The sequence below is a fragment of the Physeter macrocephalus genome, chromosome 10, assembly GCF_002837175.3.
Source record: "Physeter macrocephalus isolate SW-GA chromosome 10, ASM283717v5, whole genome shotgun sequence".
NCBI classification, from domain to species: Eukaryota; Metazoa; Chordata; class Mammalia; order Artiodactyla; family Physeteridae; genus Physeter; species Physeter macrocephalus.
This window is the reverse complement of record NC_041223.1, coordinates 16,520,791-16,541,338: the sequence shown is the minus strand read 5'-3', so window position 1 is coordinate 16,541,338 and position 20,548 is coordinate 16,520,791. Positions and strand designations below refer to the sequence as shown.

The 20,548-nt window shown below is 39.4% G+C and overlaps 1 protein-coding gene across 4 annotated transcripts in view; it reads left to right on the top strand.

Annotated features, from left to right (window-relative positions):
* Positions 1-11,932: 11,932 nt before the first annotated feature.
* TAB2 (TGF-beta activated kinase 1 (MAP3K7) binding protein 2) overlaps positions 11,933-20,548 on the top strand; it is an 87,172-nt gene continuing 78,556 nt past the window's right edge. For 3 of the 4 annotated variants that reach the window (XM_055087443.1, XM_055087441.1, XM_028494333.2), the window contains exon 1: positions 11,933-12,275. The gene's annotated coding sequence lies outside the window, so the exon portion shown is untranslated. The remainder of the gene's footprint in view (positions 12,276-20,548) is intronic. The other variant, XM_055087442.1, reaches the window with a different exon arrangement.

Genomic DNA, 20,548 nt, shown 5'->3' with positions numbered 1-20,548 from the left:
GGAAAAAATCTGTAAAAAATACAAACACATGGAGGTTAAACAATACACTACTAAATAACCAAGAGATCACTGAAGAAATGAAACAGGAAATCAAAAAATACCAGAAACAAATGACAATGAAAACAGGACAACACAAAACCTATGGGATGCAACAAAAGCAGTTCTAAGCGGGAAGTTTATAGCAATACAATCCTACCTCAAGAAACAAGAAACATCACAAATAAACAACCTAACCTTACACCTAAAGCAATTAGAGAAAGAAGAACAAAAACACCCCAAATAAACAGAAGGAAAGAAATCATAAAGATCAGATCAGAAATAAATGAAAAAGAAATGAAGGAAACAATAGCAAAGATCAGTAAAACTGAAAGGTGTTTCTTTGAGAAGATAAACAAAATTGATAAACCATTAGCCAGACTCATCAAGAAAAAAAGGGAGAAGAATCAAATCAATAGACTTAGAAATGAAAAAGGAGAAGTAACAACTGACACTGCAGGAATACAAAGGATCATGAGAGATGACTACAAGCAACTCTATGCCAATAAAATGGACAACCAGGAAGAAATGGACAAATTCTTAGAAAAGCACAACCTCCTGAGACTGAACCAGGAAGAAATAGAAAATATAAACAGACCAATCACAAGTACTGAAATTGAGACTGTGATTTAAAATCTTCCAACGAACAAAAGCCCAGGACCAGATGTCTTCACAGGCGAATTCTATCAAACATTTAGAGAAGAGCTAACACCTATCCTTCTCAAACTCTTCCAAAATATGGCAGAGGGAGGAACACTTCCCAACTCATTCTACGAGGCCACAATCACCCTGATACCAAAACCAGGCAAAGATGTCACAAGAAAAGAAAACTACAGGCCAATATCACTGATGAACATAGATGCAAAAATTCCCAACAAAATATTAGCAAACAGAATCCAACAGCACATTAAAAGGATCATACACCATGATCAAGTGAGGTTCATCCCAGGAATGCAAGGAATCTTCAATATATGCAAATCAATCAATGCGGTAAAACATATTAAAAAATTGAAGGAGAAAAACCATATGATCATCTCAGTAGATTCAGAAAAAGCTTTCGACAAAATTCAACACCCATTTATGGCAAAAACCCTCTAGAATGTAAACAGAGAGGGAACTTACCTCAACATAATAAAGGCCATATATTACAAACACACAGCTAACATCGTTCTCAATGGTGAAAAATTGAAACCATTTCCTCTAAGTTCAGGAAGAAGACAAGGTTGTCCACTCTCACCACTATTATTCAACATAAGGAAACACTCCCATGTACCACTGCAACAAAAAGAATAAAATATCTAGGAATAAACCTACCTAAGGAGACAAAAGACCTGTATGCAGAAAACTATAAGACACTAATGAAAGAAATTAAAGATGATACAAACAGATGGAGAGATATACCATGTTCACGCACTGTAAGAATCAACATTGTGATAATGACTATACTACCCAAAGCAATATACAGATTTCAGTGCAATCCCTTTCAACCTCTCTTAGAGGAAAACATAGGCGGAACACTCTGTGACGTAAATCACAGCAAGATCCTTTTTGACCCACCTCCTAGAGAAATGGAAATAAAAACAAACAATTGGGACCTAATGAAACTTAAAAGCTTCTGCACAGCAAAGGAGAACATAAACAAGACGAAAAGACAACCCTCAGAATGGGAGAAAATATTTGCAAATGAAGCAACTGACAAAGGATTAATCTCCAAAATTTACAAGCAGCTCATGCAGCTCAATATCAAAACAACAAACAGCCCAATCCAAAAATGGGTAGAAGACCTAAATAGACATTTCTCCAATGAAGATATACAGATTGCCAACAAACACATGAAAGGATGCTCAACATCACTAACCATTAGAGAAAAAAATGACAGTGAGGTATCACCTCACACCAGTCAGAATGTGCATCATCAAAAAATCTACAAACAATAAATGCTGGAGGGGGTGTTGAGAAAAGGGAACCCTCTTGCACTGTTGGTGGGAATGCAAATTGATACAGCCACTATGGAGAACAGTATGGAGGTGCCTTAAAAAACTAAAAATAGGACTACCATGCGACCCAGCAATCCCACTACTGCACATATACCCTGAGAAAACCATAATGCAAAAAGAGTCATGTACCACAATGTTCATTGCAGGTCTATTTACAACAGCCAGGACATGGAAGCAACCTAAGTGTCCATCGACAGATGAATGGATAAAGAAGATGTGGCACATATATACAATGGAATATTACTCAGCCATAAAAAGAAACGAAATTGCGTTATTTGTAGTGAGGTGGATGGACCTAGAGTCTGTCATACAGAGTGAAGTAAGTCAGAAAGAGAAAAACAAATACTGTATGCTAACACATATATATGGAATCTAAAAAACAAAAAAAATGGTTCTGAAGAACCTAGGGGCAAGACAGGAATAAAGACACAGACGTAGAGAATGGACTTGAGGACACAGGGAGGGGAAAGGGTAAGCTGGGACAAAGTGAGGGAGTGGCATGGACATATAGACACTACCAAATGTAAAATAGCTACCTAGTGGGAAGAAGCCACATAGCACAGGGAGATCAGCTCCGTGCTTTGTGACCACCTAGAGGAGTGGGGTAGGGAGGGTTGGAGAGAGACGCAAGAGGGAGGAGTTATGGGGATATATGTATACGTATAGCTGATTCACTTTGTTATAAAGCAGAAATGAACACACCATTGTAAAGCAATTATATTCCAATAATGATGTTAAAAAAAATCTACCATCGAAATTTCTCTTGCTCCTGACTTTTTTTTTTTAATTGCCACAGGTTTGTTCAGGTTGTCCATACCTTTGCCTTGAAATGATTGGCTTTGTGGTCTTCCCACCTCCAGCCTCTTCTTTCTCCACCTGAATAGAGGACAGATGAAGTACAGATGCAAGTATATTCTGTTGCTCATAAGACTTCAATGGTACACTACTGCCCACCAAACTTAGTTTGTAATGCTACCTTTTTCTGTCTTCTCTCCTACCACTATCGCACATTTTTCCTACAGTTCAACAAAACCAAACTACTGAATATTCCCAAAATATGGTCTATGCTTTTCTGACTCTATGGCTTTGCAACTACTATTACATGCACCTGGAATGCCTTCCCTTGTTTTTGTTTGTTTGGTTTGGTTCTGGGGTTTTTTTTGGTCTTTTGCAATCCTGTCACCTCTTCAAGGCCCATCTGGAATATAATCCCCAAGGAACCTTACCTGTGATACCCTCCTCTTCTGAATTTCCAGAGTAACTTTGTTTCTCTTAAACTGCCCACTCTATTATTATCATCATTGTAAATTTTTTAAGCAAAGAGAAGATGTCTTGCAGGATGGTATGGTGAAAAGGACATGGGCTATGTGGTCAGAGGATCTGTTCAAAGTCCCACTGTTCACTTAATAATTGTTTTAGATTACCCAATCTAAAGTAAGTCATTTAACCTGTTGAACCTTAAAATCTTTAGTTGTGAATTGGTGGTGGTAGTAATAATGTATAAAACAAAACAAACAGAGAAGATAATATATGTGAGAAAACCTTGTAAATTGTAAAGCACTGTATAATAAATAGTGGTTTATAACTGGTAAATTTTATATGCCCTGGGTTCCTATCACATTTGAGCATCACGCCAGTGTATCAACGTGCCATATTCTACATCAGACAGTCGCAACATTTTCTGATAAGGTCTTGCATCATGATCTAGTCTCAAAAATGGAAATCAGCATGACTGGTTGGTTGGGAAGATAACAGACTTTTTAACTAATGGTTATCCAAAGGTGAAAAAGAGCCTTAAAAGTACTGAGCACCCAGGTGCAGCCTAAAGCTAGATTATGGAATTTAAACACTAGCTAATTATGCTGGCATAAACTATTCTGAATGAAACAGATTTTTATTCAAGAGTTTATGATCTAGGGTGAAAAGGAGAGACAAAGATGAGAATATTAGCCATTCTAATTCTCTCTGTTTTCAAGTCGAGTCCTGAGGCAAAGGGTAGCTGAGTCCATGAAAAAAACTGTTGATTTCTCATGGATCTGTCTGTTATTATTATTCTCCTGGAATAAGTTTTTAAATTATTCATAAAAACTTCTGGAGCTTCTACCCACAGTGGCATCACACAACACACACATACCATATTTTGTACACATGAGAGCATGTGACATAAATCACACTGTTTATTCTAGAGAGAAATAAGACAATTAATGAGTGACCCTCTTCCTTCACATCACTATCTCCTTTCCATAAGTTTTTAATCCCCTTCCCAACACTCTTACTCTGAGCAAAGGACCTTGCTTTCTGCATATTCGAAAGTTTGGAGGCCACCACAACCTCTCTACTGTCCCTCTTTCTAAGATTAATTTCTCTACATTGTCACCCATTGTTCTCCTTTTAGAAAATGTTTTTATTGAAGTACAAAATATATTCAGTAAAGTGCCTAAGTCACACTTAACTTTAGCGTATCTATAACTCGATGGATTTTTGCATGTGTTTAAATCCAAACAATCACCACCCAGATCAAGATGAAGAATATTTTAGTGCCCCAGTAGGCTCCCGCATGACTCCTCCTAATCAAAACTCCTCATCCTGTACTCCCCAGAGGTAACCACTATTCTGAATTGTATTACCATCAGTTACTTTTGCCTGTTCTTGAACTTCACAGAATTATACAATGTGTATTCTTTTCTGTCTGTTTTTTTTCTCCTCTCAGAATGTGCATGAGATTCATTGATTTTGTTAAGTGTATCAGTAATGAATTCTTTTTTAAATATGTAACTGTTTTATTAAGATATAATTCACATACCATAAAATTACCCTTGCAAAGTGCAAAATTCAGTGAGTTTTAGTATACTCAAGAGTTATGAAACCATCACCAATATATAACTGTAGAACATTTTCATCATCCCCAAAGGAAACTGTGTGCCAATTAAAAGTCACTCCATATTCTACCCTTTCCTCCAGCCTCTGGCAACCACTAATATACTTTCTATCTCTATGAATTTACCTATTCTGGACAGTTCATATAAATGGAAACATACAATATGTGGTCCTTTGTGACTAGCTTCTTTCATTTAGCAGAAGGTGTTCAAAGTTCATCACTGTTGTAGCATGTATCAGTGCTTCATTGCTTTTTATTGCTGAATAATATTCCATTTATCGGTTTTTTGATGGACATGTGCATTTATTTCTCCTGAGTGTATACCCAGGAATGATATTGTTGGTGTATAAGAATGCTCCAGAGAAACAGAACCAATAGGATACAGAGAGAAAGAATGATGGAGAGATTATAGGAAATTGGCTCACATGATTATGTAGACTGGCAAGTCCAAAATCTACAGGATGAGCTGGCAGGCTGGATAGCCAGGGGGAGCCACTGTTGCAGTTTCTGTTCAAAAGCCAGCAGGCTGGAGAACCAGGAAGAGCCTATGTTCCAGTTCAAGTCAGGAAGCCATCTAGTTGGGGAAATTCCTCCTAGTTGGGGAATTCCTCCTAGTTGGGGAAAAATTCTTTTGTTCCATTCAAGCCTTCAATGATTGGATGAAGCCCATCTACATTGTGGAGGGCAATCTGCTGTATTCGAAGTCCACCAATTTAAATGTTAATCTCATACAAAAACACCCTCACAAAAACACCCAGAATAATGTTCAGCCAGCTGTTTGGGCACCGTGGCCCAGCCAAGTTGACACATAAAATAAAACAACATAGTTAGGTCATAAAGTAGGCATATGTTTAGCTTTAGTAGACAATGTCAAAGAGTTTTCCAATGTGGTTGAACCAATTTACAATCCCATCTGCAGTATATGAGAGTTCAGGTTGCTCTACACTTTTCTTTGCTAACACTTGGCACTGTTAGACTTTTTAACGTTAGCCCTTCTGTTAGGTAGGTACTGATATGTCATTGCGTTTGTAATTTGCATTTCCCTGGTAAGAAATTATGTTGAACACTTTTCTGTGAACTTATTGGCCATTTGGAAATCATCTTATAGGGTACTTCTTCAAGAGTTTTTCCTTATTTTAAAAATTGGGTTGTTTGGTTTTTCTTTTTGATTTATGGAAATTTTCTCATATATTTTGAATGTAAGTCCATTGTCAGATATATGTATTGAAATATATTCTCTCTTTCTTATTCACTTTCCTGATAGTGTCTTTTGATTAATAGAAGCTTTTTTAGACTTCCCATTTAGATCTATGATCCATCTTGAATTAATTTTTGTATATGGTGTGAGGTAGGAGTAAAGTATCCTTTTTTTCCAAATGAATGACCAATTGTTCCAGCACCATTTGTTGAAAATATATCCTTTTCTCACTGAATTGCAGCAGTGCCTTTGTCATAAATCAAGTTTTATTTCTGGATTCTCTACTATGGTCCTTTTGTGTATTCATCTGTCTCTGTGCCAATACCACACTGTCTTAATTACTGAGACTTTTAATGAGTCTTTAAACTTGGTAGTGTTAAGTCTTAAGTTTGTTCTTCAAAATCGTCTTGGTTACTATAGACCCTTCTATTTCCGCATAAATTTTAGAATCGCCTTTCAATTTGCACACACACATGCACAAACACACACAAATATTTTAGGATAGTCTTCCTTTCTTAATTATTTTTGTCTCAGAAAATGTCCCTTGTCCTAAAAAGCTAAACTCTCTTCTTGTGCCTTCAATATTATTCCTATAAGTTTCTCTTAGATGCTCGAGTCATCACCTCATTCTTGCACCTTCAGTCTTTCCCTCTACTTTGAATTTTTACCCCCAGCCTATAAACACAGCCAAATGTCTTTTATTTCTTGCAAAAGCAAAACAAACCAAAAAAAGCAAATGTTTTTCAACCTTACAGTTACCTCAAGTTACCATTCTCTGTCTTTGCCATTTAATATTTTAAAATATATGCATATGTGTTTTAATTATAAAATTTCTATAACATACAAAGTTTGGAAAATATATATCCCATTGCTCAACAACCCCAAGACAATTATAATTATTTTAGATATTTTATAGTATCTTACATATGCACACGTATATATATTTTTTGCTGTTATAATCCATGTCTTTGGTGTTTTAAGTTTTCTGTCTTCTTCCTTTGCTTAATAAATATTGTTCCATATTGTTCCATAATCTTAATTATTTAAATGACTGCATCACATACAATTGAGTACACAAATCCTAATTTTTTTAATAGTAATATTCATAAATTTCAGTTGCTTCCAATTTTTAGTCTTATAAATAAATATTGCTATAAACACCTTCATTCATATAGCTTTTCCTTTTGTGACTACTAAACTTTTTGAAAGAATAGTCAATATTTCATGCTTCTTCCTATCTATCTGCTTATCACTTAACTCCTGAAATATATCTGCTTCTACCTTACTATGAAACATCTCTCTTAAAGATCACACTTACCTAGTTGGCAACCCAATGTTTCTAAATCTGCATCATCCTGAATCTCCCCATAGCACTTAACACTGTTGGCTTTCTTGAAACTCCATCCAGTCCCCTTGATTTATGTATAATATATAGCCTACTTCTCTGACCATGCTTTCCCTGCATCCACCTTATTTTCTGAAATTGTGCTGTAGACCCTCTCTACCCCTCCTTTCCTTCGGCAATCTCATGCCTTTGTTGATTTTCTCTCTGCAGAGGACATCCAATGCATATTCCCAACCTTGATCTTCATTCTGAACGTCAATCCCATGTTTTCACATGCTGATCATTTCCACCTAGATACCTCAAATTAGGACTCTCACAAAAATCATCATCTTTCCCTGAATAATTTCTCTTCTTCCTATGGACCCTAGTTATTTAGGCTTAAATTGTAGTCATCTTTGACTCTCATCTCTACGTCTTTGACTCCTTCACACTTGTTCCATCATGTAAACCCAGGACTGCTTCATGAATAGGCATGTGATTCAACTATGGCCTAGGAGATGGGAGGGAAATCAGAGGGGGGATGGGGGAGTGGTTCTGGGAAACATTTTCCCTCTCTTAAGAAGAAACTCTTTTCTCCCTCCAGACATTATGACCTCAGGAAATGATACCTGGAGCTGCCATTACCATCTTGCTGCTATTAGCTGGAGAATGATGCCAACACCCAAGATAGCAGAGCAGAGATGGCAAGAACCTGGTCTTTGACAACATTATCAAGCTTCTGAATCTTTCGAACCCAAAGTTTACTTGGTAACTACCACATTTGTGAGATAAATTTCCTTGTTGCCTAAGCCATTTTAAATTGGAATTTGTTACATCCTTACTGATAGACCACTTTATATCAATTCATTATGTCTCATTTGGGCTATTGCAATGCTATGTAGTCTTTATGCCCTCAACTCTAATCCATTTCATACATGTGCTGCTAGATTATCCTTCCTAAAGAACTATTTGATCATATTTTTTGTCTTGTCCAAAAGACAACTTCCTTAGTAACTTCCGGTTGCTTAGAGAATTAGTCCAAGCTCAGCAGTTCAGCATTTGTGGTGTTGTACAGCGCTACACTCCATTACATACCTTGCACTATGGATACATAGAACTAAGTGCTATCCCTTGAATACGCCTCTCCCTTTCCCGCTTTGTTCCTGTTGTCTTTGCCTGGAATACTCTTGCTCCATCTCCACTTGCCTGTACACAATCTTCTTGAAACTGTCCCTGACATTTCCTCTACTGCCACCCCCTGCAAAGTAAACTCTTCTTCCTCTAAGCTTCTATGGTGTGTATTACCATCTACCTTGTATTGGTGTTATTTACATAGCGTATTCTCTTCTACTACCAGTGCTGTTCAATAATAGAACTTTCTGTGAAGATGGTTAATGAGCACTTGAAATGTGGCTAATGCAACTGGGGGCCTGAACATTTCATTTTGCTTAATTAATTTAAATGTAAATAGCTACAGGTAGCTAGTGGCCACACAGCACTAGACTTGAAGACTCTTGAATGTAGTACAGGGATTATATTTTATCTCTCTAATCATTACAGAGAGCATCTGAAAGGCAGTTTGCTTTGTTCCCTCATGTTTTCTCCACAGAGCCTTGTGGATAATAGACACTGAATATTTATTGGATCACTAAATATGGATATCACATTTACTAAATATATAGTAAGGGTTCCTAACTATTTCTGTTCCAAATTCAAGTAGATTAAATAGGCGAAAAGAAGGAAAAGTTGAATGACCAAAACTCCCATCTGTTACTGAGAAACAGATGGCTAGTTCCATTATGAAAGGATATCTATTTCGCTATCTCTACCTGTCCATCTCACAACATTCCTTCTCTTGGTTAAGTAGGGAACTCTGCAGTTTAAAGCTCTTTGTTTTTTCAAACTTTTTATTTTGCAATAATTTCATACAGTGAAAAATTGCTAGAATAGTAGAGAAATTCCCATATTCACCAAGTTTTTTAAAATATTTAAACTATTTTAAAATTTAAAAATAACCAAGGGGACTTCCCTGGTGGCCGCAGGGAATATTTCAGTGTGTTTTCTGAGAAACAAGGATATTCTCATACATAATATATTCCGGAAACTTAACATGGATAACGTACTCTAATCTACAGTTCATATTCCAACTGCATCGATTATCCCAATAACATCCTAAAGTATAGCATTTTCCTGCTCCAGTAAAGATCTAGTTCAGGGTCACATATTGCATTTAGTTGTTATGTCTTTAGTTTCCTTTAATCTGCAGTTTTGTTTTGTTTTCATGACATTGAGCGTGCTTTAAGAATACGGGCCAGCTATTTTGTAGAATTTTCCTCTATTTGGGTTTGTTTGATGCTTCTCATGATTAGATTCAGGTTAAAGCTCTTCAGTGTTGGTGCAAGGATATATTGTTATACATACCTTCTCTGCCACCCACTGGTTCTTAGACTTGAGCTATTCACACCTATCGTATTCATTAGTTTACAAAGCATTATATTTCCATTAAAATATGTATATATACATTTCATTAAATTTCTGACAATATTTTGTATAAAATATGTAATTCTACCATTTCAAAAGCAATTGTTGGCTCTATATTTTATAGTGGTTTCAAAGAGAAGTGAAATTTACTTAATATTATTAAGTAAATTCAATTTCTCTAAACTCATTTCATCAATTACTTTAACAGTTCGGAAATAGCTCCTCAGAAAGGACTACTGTGAAGTATTAAGGTTCAGTGATTTTTTTATTACCAAGCATTGCATACATTAAAACTATAGTCTTCTCATTTTTTAAATCCTAATTTACTCCTCTTAATATCGACAATGGAGAGAACAATACTTAAATTCTGATACAGTAAGTAATAATAAGTACTTCCGGCTTCTGACGTGGTAAAGGTTGTGAATTGGTGCCCTATCCCAATATTTCAGGTATTTTTAAATGATGTGAGGGGGAAAGAACTGGCAAAAGTACCTTAACCGTAGAGAAGCCTGTACTTCTTAAGAGATTTTTGTTTTGTTTTGGGTGTGTGTGTGTTTAAAGGCTCTCGCTGTAACTACAGCGCTCATACTGGAAAGAGAAAAATAAAAATGGTCCTTCAGGATTTTTCTGGGGAGTAAGAATTGTTTCAAGGAAGAAACTGGCAGAGAAATGGACAAAAAAAAAATTGTAGTGTTTTGGACACCACTAAAGCGCTAGAATGTTTAAATAAATATCTTACATTGTGAGAAATGTGTGAGTGTTAAACACGTTTCATTTTAGGGGGAAATTAAACAAATATTTCTTTAAGAAGATAGAAACAGAAGTCTTTGCTTCGCCTGCCCCCCCCCCCAAGTTAAAGTGTCTTTGGCTCTGCTTCTAGGACTTCTAGGAACGTGCAATTTAAATAAAATCGAAACAACAAAACCCTTGCAGCAGTTAGACTGGTTTTTCCTTTCCAGCGCTCGAGAAGACTCTGAGCCCAACATGTTTTTCCAAACTCGAAGCTGCGAGTTCCGAGCCTTCTAGGACGTGTCCCGCACACTCTCGGGACGACTCTGGTCTCCCGCTGTGGTCACCCCCGTCAGCCAGCGGCTCTCGGCGCCGCCCGCCTCCAAAGGGGTGTGTCCCCGCCCCGCAGCGGCCGCACACCAGCCTCCGCCGCAGGCCCACCTGCCGCCCTCGGCTGCCCGGGCCCGGGGAAGGCGCGGGGCGGCTGCAGTGCCGCGGCATCAGGTCCGCCCCCCGCCCGGAGCTCGAAGCCCCCTCCCCGCGCGGCGAGGCCAGCAGCCCCACTGGTCCCGCCGCCCGCTTCCGGACGGGCCGAGCCGCGGGGAGCTGAGTTCTTTTCTCCTTTCAACCCAAACTGCTATCGACCCCCGTTGGGGGGTAAACCTGCTCTTTCTCTCCACACACACACCCCCTCCAAGTAACGGCGGCCGGGATAAAACTTAAAAAGTAGGATCCCGGGCCCTCCTCGGGCCGTTTGCCTCAGCGCCCCGTCTAGCACGGCCCCGGCGGCGGGCCGCGCCACTTCGCGCGGCCGGACAGCTTTCTCCCTGCAGCCTTCGCAAGACGGGTGTGGAGTCTGCGAGAGTCGGGGGAGGGGTGCAGGGCGGAGAAAGAGCATCTCCGCGCCGCCGCCGCCGGCCGCTCCCCCGCCGCCCGACTGGGGGAGGCCTAGTCACAGCCGCCGCCTCAGCAGCGCCCACAGATCTCGCGGTGTTTGCCGGCGGCCGCGCCGCCATATTGTGTGACAGTATTTTGATTTGCACTGGACTGGCGGAGCCGCGGCGAGAGCGAGCGAGAGCTGGGGGGGTGGGGGGAGGGCAAGCAAGCTTAGACCAACACAGAATTATTTCATGGACTCCTGGGTTAGAAGCAGCTCCCGGCATCAGAGGAAACACCTCCACCCTGTAAGTGCTGTGAGCCTAAGTGCGGGGGGGGGGCGGGGGGGGGGGGGGGGGGGCACGCAGGCGCGAGGGGGGGGGGGGCCGAAGGAGGTAGGGAGGCCGAGCGAGCTGGAGCGGGGAGCGGCGACGCCACCCAGCCATCGTTTTTGATCTGCAGCAGCCGCCGGCGGGGCGACCCAGCCCGACCCCCTCCCCTCCCCCTCAGCCACGAGCGGCGGCGGCGGCGGCGGCGGCAGCCGGAGGGAGTTGGCGGCGGCGGCCGATCGGAGGGGCTGAGCGGGGAGGGAGGGAGGGCTGAGGTGTCCCCCCTGCCGGGTGGAATCGGAGGCGGCGGCGGCGCTGGCGGCGGCTGTGGTGGTGGAGGCGGCGACGGTGGAGACGGCTGCCGTAGTGGGAGAGGCGGCGGCGGCGGCGGCCGAGGAGGAGGAGGGGGAAGCGGCGGCGGCGAAGGGTAAGCGGACAGCGCTGCCGGGCCTCGGCGGGATCCCCAATCCCGGCTCTCCCCTCAGCTTCCCCACACCCCCCCTTCATCTGGAAGGGACTCTGCCGACTCGCGAGGCCCTTGCGGGGCGTCCGCTTCTTCCTCTCGCTCTTCCTCCCTCCGCCTCCTTCCTTCCCCAGTGGCGAGGCAGAGAGGGAGGCCCCCCCAAGTTCTCCAGACCGGGCGGGGGTGGGGAGCATCGGGCCCGGCCTGGGCTCCCGGGACGAAGTGTGTAGGGGGAGGGGGAGATTCATTGGAGTCGGGCGCCGGGGAGAGCCCCGGGTGGGGGAGGGTGCCGGGGGCGGGGAGGGCCCCTGCCTGCACGGGTGCCCCCGGCCCGCCCCTTTGGCATGTGTGAGATATGGGGGGGCTGGGGGGCGGGGACGGAGATCTCCTCTGGGGGAGCCGTGGCCCGAAGAGGGATGACTTAGGGGCGAGGGTGTTGCGGGGAGAGATCGAGGGAGTTACGTGGAGGTCGAGGGGAGAGCGTCGTTCCTTTTCCGATGTGGGTTTTCTGCAGCCTTCTGGAAGTGGGGAGCCAGCCCCGCTGTGAGTGTGTGGCCCTTAGATTTCAGAGGATAGTTCTAGCTTTCTGTCCTGTCAACCTCAAACCCTAAGATTGGGGTTGGGGCCGGGAGGCTGAAAGGGTCTGGGTATCGCTGAACAGGTGACAGGTGTATCTTCCCGTTGCTGATGCCGTACGGCTGCACGGGCGCGGTAGTATAGCAGAGTGGCGGAGCCCGTGTGGCTTCGTATCTATGCGTTTGGCCATGTTTCATTCCATATATAGTATATTTGCGATGTTCGGTTTCCATTCTTCAAGTCAGCTTAATTGTCGTGGAGGAATTCTTCAAATGTTTCTGATAAGCGGGGTTTCCAGGAGAGTGGAGGGAATTTGCAGCTTCACGGGGTTTTCTCAGGAGTTCATGCGTTTCGGGGTCCCCAATGCGAGGCAGTTTTGAGTGCCTCTCTTTATTGGAAAGTTCTTGAACACTAAGGTCGTATTTGAGGCAACAGTGAGGCAGTATACTTTTGCATCCATTTTGTCTGTTTTAGGTAAGTTTGTAAAGTGTCGAACTTTAGGGTCAGGTTGATTCGCATTTCATAAAAGGAATTCATTTGTGCTTTAGCTCACTGTTAAAGAGTACGTTGCTCATTATGCAATTTCAGATTTGGCTGGGAATTTTGGTGGGCATGGAATACAATTTTGCTTTCAGTTTTTACACTACTGCTGCTTACCACACTCTTCGTACAGTAGCAGAGTATTGACACCTTTTTAAAAATATCTTTGAATTCCTTGGAACAGTGAAGTCGTGATTGATTTTAAACCCTGACAGTTTGAAACTTTAGATTTTGAAACCACTGCATTTTTAATAAAGACAGACACGCTGTTCATCTTACTGTAAGCTTTGGCTGAGCACTTACATTAGAAACCATGGGAAGAATTGTCAGAAAAATGAGTTGCAAATTAAAATAGGGCCAAGTTTAAAAAGGATTCAATAGCTTTGAAAAAACGTATCTGGAACGAATATATTGAATGATGGCACTGTCAGTGTGTTAACAGGAAATAGAACAAAAATTCCAGTGATTCAGAACTTCTGTTGGGGTTTTTTTCCCCCTTAAATCTAATCAGTTTCTAATAGAGTGTGCTTAAGATTTAAATCTTTAAAGGATCAACTGAAAGTTGAATGCGTTGATTAGATGAGTAAGTCCTCCACTGAATATACTCCGTTATTTCATTTTTCTCTTGGGCACGTGGAATACCTTTTCTTGAGTTCAAAAGTATTCTCAGGGGACACTGATGAAATGCAAGTGGTTCAACCCTCTTTAGTGAACTGTCGCATAGTAGAACCTGTGCTTTTGTAACTTGTTAAGAAGTGGGTAAATGATTAGTCTCATCTGATACAAATTTCCTGAAAAATAAGTTTTAACTTAATCTGATTTGATTGAAATAACACCTATATTTGGTCCTCTCTTTACTGGAAAGAAGCGCTTGCCTTCAGCTAGTGATATTGCTTAAACCTTGCTTACAGTTATTGCATCTAATGAAATCAGGAGGTTTTTAAACTCTGCAGAGTTAAGTGGGCACACTACTCAGATCCCCAGTTATGTTATTATTGAGAATTGCTTCTTTAGTATTAGTAACACGTTATACTTGGGTAAGTGTCTTAACATGATTAGTCTTGTGTCTTGACAGAAATAAAAATTTATTCTACTTCTGTAGTTTTCTCTGTAAGGAAAATTCTTTTCTCAAAATACTGTTGAGGATGAAATCTACATATGTATCTTTGAACATATGGCGTTTTGCAAAATGGGTGTGATGGGCACCACTTACATGAAACTTTGTGAGTTTCGTGCCAGAAAAGTCCCATGAGGAATGTGTGACTTTTCTGAAACAGTATTTATTTTAGTTGTATAAATTCATCAAGACTAAAAGTGTATTTTTTAATGGTTATCAACGTATTTAAAAGACAATGTTTAACTTGTTATAGATGTTTTGAAAAAAAGTTCCTGATAATCTTTACAACATACAAAGTTTGTAAGTTAAACTGTAATTCAGAAAAGTTTCAATTTCATTATATCTCTACCTGGCCACGCTCCTATGACCCAAAAGAGAACAGTAGTAGCACTTTTCCATTGTTTCACTTATGTCATCTTTATTTGGTCCATCTAAGATTGGGACTCTGTAAAATAGAAGGATTATGAGGAAATAACAGAGGCAAATGTGAAAATGGGGCAAAACAGTAATGAGGAGGAGAAGCTAGGGGATAAGGTGCAAGTAGAGGATTAGATGAACAGTTTTAGGCAACTAGGAAAATGAAGATGTGGGTAGTGGTGGGTGCCAAGCACAGGAAGATGATCATGCTGAACGATTCTAAGGAGGTTTGGGCTGAATCTTTTGGTAGACTCACAGTCTATATGTCATTTTATTTTTTCTCTGTATTAAGATGGTAAGGATTTGGAGACTTTGAAATTGTATGAAATCTAAACATATGCATGTTCATATTTATTTGCCTCTGGCTCGTATTTCCAAAATACTTATATTATTTTAACATTTCATTTTTTTATGATTCCGACCCTAAAAATCAAGGACACTTGCTTCATCAGAAAGCTAAAATCCCTGAGTAAGTACTCAGGGGTGGCCAGTACTGTACTTTTTACATTCCCTTTAGTTGACTGCTAAACTCGCCTGTGATCTTGATGAGAGTCAGAGATTAAGAATGGCTGTCTTTTTCTTCATTTTCTAAGTATTCCATCCCTCAAAACACAATGTTTGGTACTAAGTAGTGCTTAACTACTAGCCTTCTAGCGTTCAAGTTATGCATTTCACTTAGACTTTTCATTTTGATTTTTATTGACTCATTTTACAAAGTATGCTTAGTTTCTAATTTCTTAATCCTCAGAAGGAATGGGCTACTGTTAAAAGCACAGTAAGATGCGTCAGCTGAGAAGTTGATGTTTTAGAAGGAGATCCAAGTCAGAATTGCCACAAAGCAAAATTGTGAATATTAATATCAGTAAAAGATCTCTGTGAAAATTGATTAAAGTTTTGCCACTTAAAAGTGCTTTGTTCAAAATATGATTCATGTAGACCCCCGTATCTCCTGAAAGTGCTTTATAAATGGGACTTTGCCAAATGTATTTTTTTGATTTGCCTCAACATTTTTAATGTAAAACTTGAACAAGAAATTCTATTGGACTTCTGATAATCTGTTTCAGTTCAAAATTTGGTATCAAGGGAGTGGTATATTTCTTTAGACCTTTAATATCTTAACATTAACCTTTTTAGTGTTTCGTGCATAGTAAAAGAAAGAGAAACTAGTATTTATTGAATACCTACTAAGTGCCAAGGTTTCTATCGTTTCACAAATATTTATTGAGCACAGGGTTCTTTGAGATATTGGAGATGGCAACAGTGGATAACATAGACAAAATTTCTGTCCCCATATAGTTTACATTTTAGTAGTGGAAGATATAATAAATGAGTAAAATCAAGCGTGTCTGGGAGAAAAAAGTACTGTGGAGAAAAGTAAAACAGAACAGGAGGTTGGGGAACAGACATTGCTTATTTGCTCTTTTAAAAACTGCATAGTGGATATTATCTTTGATTTCAAAAACAAAAACTTCCATACATAAATTTTTTTCTTTAAGAATATACTTCAAAACTAACACAACATTGTAAATCAACTATACTCCAATAAGAAACTTTTTTTAGAAATATACTTCATAACTTGAGAACAACATTATGTTTGTACTTCAGAGTTTTAGTTAATAGCGATTTCCTATTGTTAGTGCTTCAGAAAGCTGCTTTGTGGCTCAATAGAAAATTTGGAGTCTGCTGTCCTGGTTTGAATCCTGGTTTGCCACTTACTAGCTTTGTGATTTGGGGCCAACTACAATTTCTCAGCCTCTCTGAGCTTGTTTTCTTCTCTGTAAAATGAGTAGAATACCTATAGGGTTGTTGTGATGACAAATTATACATTTTGTGTAAATTATCTGATATATAGAAGGGGCTCAATAAACTGCAACTTTTTTGTCTGTTGCTTATCTGGAGTTCTGTTGTAAAACAAAATAGTTGATGTTGGTAACCTTTCCAAGAAGCTTTCATAGCACTGTGGGGGACATTGTTTAATACACAGTTTATTTGAACAACTAAAGCACTCTTCTCTGGTAGAATAAGGTTAATTAAAACTCAACTGTAATTTATGGTCACTAATACTTTCTGGAGCGTTTGCACATGTTATCTAGTCAATATGCTGTCAGGAGTAAACCTAGTCTTTATGAAGAGGAAACGTGACATATCTTGAGCTGGATTTCAGCGTTTTGACAAGTAGATAAAAATATCGTGTAAGATCCCAGTTCATGGAAGTACTTGTGAAACATTTAGTACAGTTTACGTATTCAATAAATGTTCGCTTTGTCATTAGTTATTATACCTTTATTGTGTGAAAAGGGGTCATTCAGAGAATTCACAAAGTATTAAGGAAAACTTTTATGAAGAGAAAGTAATGCAAATTGTGGATAAGTTCTTTGAAGAAAGAGTGGAATAGTCAATCAAATTGCAATATTTGTTTTTCATTTTTAGCCTGGGAAATCACTAAACTGTCTCAAGGACAGACCGTCTCTTATTTTCCTTTCAGTCTTGACTTCACCATATCTTCAGTGCCTGGCCTGTACTTAAGGAGCTCAAGAAATACTGTGTGTTCAGTGCTGAATGGCTCTTAGTGATAGTTTTCCTGTGTATCACACCTCTTTTTGGTAGTAAGCACCTTCTGATTTTGAAAAGTGTTTGCACTGGACTTAAGTCTTTGAATCTCTAGTTTTAAGCACAGACTCAGATATCACACAAAATCTTCTGAATGCTATTTTTTTGAATCTAGCCAAAAGTTTGAAAAAACATCCTAGAAATTAAAAGGAAAAAAGAAAGAAATTATTTGCAGCTAAATTAGTATTCATTAACCTATTCCTATGAAGTTGTTGACATTAAAGTGAAAAAGTGAATAGAAATTTTTAAAAGCAGAGTAGAAAAAATAATTCATATATAATTATGTGCTCTTAACCAGCCTTTAAAAGACAAGTTTGTCTTACCTCTTTAAGGCAATTTCAGTGAAACTGTACATTTATACTGACATTATGAATTAAATGGCTCAGTCACTTTCTTACATTCCTGTGATGTGGGGAATATTGGTGTTTTCACGGAAAAGGGAAAACATCCCACCGCACCCTACCCTATTTTAACAGTAACCATTTTTCAGATGTTTGAATCGTAGCACCAGTAAGCTTTTTCCTGTTCTGTAGCAAGTTATTCTCTGCCTAATGAATAATAATTTTAGCTTTCCTAAAACTGAAGACTTCCCTTAAGTTCTAAGATCTTTAGTCATTTATGCAAAATATTTCTTGGCTTTAAAAAAAATTCCCCTTGAAGATGTATAGAAGCAAATTCCTTAATTTTTAAACTTGGTATGACACAATACTGATTTAGAAATGAGATAGAAATATCTACAGTTGGATATTTTTATACTCTTGTGGGTTTTTGTTTGTTTGTTTGTTTTGAACTGTAACAACCTACCACTGGAAAGGGATACTACTACAGGGTGTCAGTTTGAGTGGCTTCAGAAAGAAAGTCAGTCTGATTTATCCACAAATAGGTACAACATAGACCAGGGCATTTTAAGAATTTGTAGTATTTTAATTGCCTTGTCAAAGAAAATGGCATTCTTGTTTCACCTAAGAAGAAAAACAAAAAACACTCCTGGTACAAGCCTCAGACGCCAAATAATAAAGTGGAGGTTGGAATGGTCCTGCAGAGAGAGACAGAGAAGAGAAGCAAGAGTAAAGAAGTGGGGGCTTTCCTGGTGGCGCAGTGGTTGAGGCTCTGCCTGCCGATGCAGGGGACACGGGTTCGTGCCACGGTCCGGGAAGATCCCACATGCCGCGGAGGTCCCCACATGCCGCGGAGCGGCTAGGCCCGTGCGCCATGGCCGCTGCGCCTGCGCGTCCGGATCCTGCGCTCCGCGACGGGAGAGGCCACAGCAGTGAGAGGCCCGCATACCGAAAATAAATAAATAAATAAATAAAATAAAATAAAATTCAGAGCATGGAACTCATTTTTTAATTTAAAAATCAGAAGACTTCTATTGCTCAAATAAATGCATCAGAAATTTCCAATAATTATTCTTTTTTTTCTCGATCTTAGAATCTCAGAATAAAATATTGAGCTCTATTCTTTAACATTTCTCTCACTAGGACACCAAGTTAAACCAGAATTTCGAGAACCAACAAACTTGTGTGTTCGGCACAGTAAGCCAAAATTATTTTTACATAATGTAGGAGGAAACTGGGAAAAACTTTCGAGTTTAATTTTCTTAGATTATCTAATTTTAGATTAGATATCTAATTTTCATTAGCATTAGGATTAATTACTCTCTGTGAAATTTTTGAATGCGATAAATTTGTTTTCTAGAACCAGGCCATTTTTAAGCGATATAAACAATCTAGTTGTTTTTAGATTTTTAAAGAGTAACCACATGATAATAATAGCTGATACTTACTATGTACAGTGAGAGGCCCGCGTACCGCAAAAAAAAAAAAAAAAAAAAAGAGTAAAGAAGTGTAGAATTGTGGAAATATTTGAATGCTGATTGTTTTTAATAAAATGATTCAAAAGAATTACTCTGTTAAAGAAAATTCGTGGTCTCTGCAACCAGCCCCTGCCCAAGCTTGCCAAAATAGTAAGTCAAAAGCAATGCCACATTCCGAGGTATATTACACAGATTAGTACTACCATCAAAAACTTCAGAGTTTCTGGGGGTTGATTCTGACCATTTAACTTGTCTGTTTGGCTAGTGCAGAGACAGGTTCTGAGAGAATAACAGATGACAGTGGATTATTGGGGGAAAAAATGTGCAGAAAAAGTAAATTTTCAGTTAGTAAATTCTTTTTATTCTTTGGTTTATTAACTATACTTTCATCTGAATTATTAAATAATACTCTTCTTTTGAGTTTTAATGTTTAAAGTTTTCCTCTAGCATTTATATTAAGGAAAACTTATTTTGACCCGTAATATCTTAATGTTAACCTTTTTAGTGTTAGCAAAATGGAGCACATCACAAGTTTGCTTCCTGTCGGTTTGCCAGGCAGGCAGGCCAGATACTGCTTGTTTCATTAGTATAGAGCCAATGGCAGTTCAGCGGAATGATTTTCGATTCCCTATCAATGGGAGGAAATACTTGCCAATACAAATGAAAACTTGAAATCTGCAATTTGACCTTGCTGAACACAGTTCGCACACCAGGCAAGTTTTGTTTAGTCAGAGAAATCAACAAAAACAATCATTCTGATATGAACTGGGAAAATAGGAGTAGAAGGGAGTTTACCTAGTTTTAATTCTCTCAGCTGCTGAAGAAAATACTACTTTTGAGTTTGAGTTGGTCTCTGTTAACTTGTCAACTTGTCAACCTCCACCCTTTTAAATAAACATCTTAATTTTATCGTGTTGGGAATCTGTGATGTATGATAAGAAAAGACCTGGTCTTTAAAGTCAGATGAGCCCAAATTCAAATGTGAGTTCTATTACTATAGCTTTGCAGTCTTAGGCTAATCACTCAAACTCTTTGAGGCTAGGACTTTTCTTTAGAAAAAAATACATAGGTATAATAATACCTACCTTGCATGGTAGTTTTAACTACATTATCTGTATTTCTTATGTTAGCTAGCTCTGTATTTATGTTACCTAGCACTGT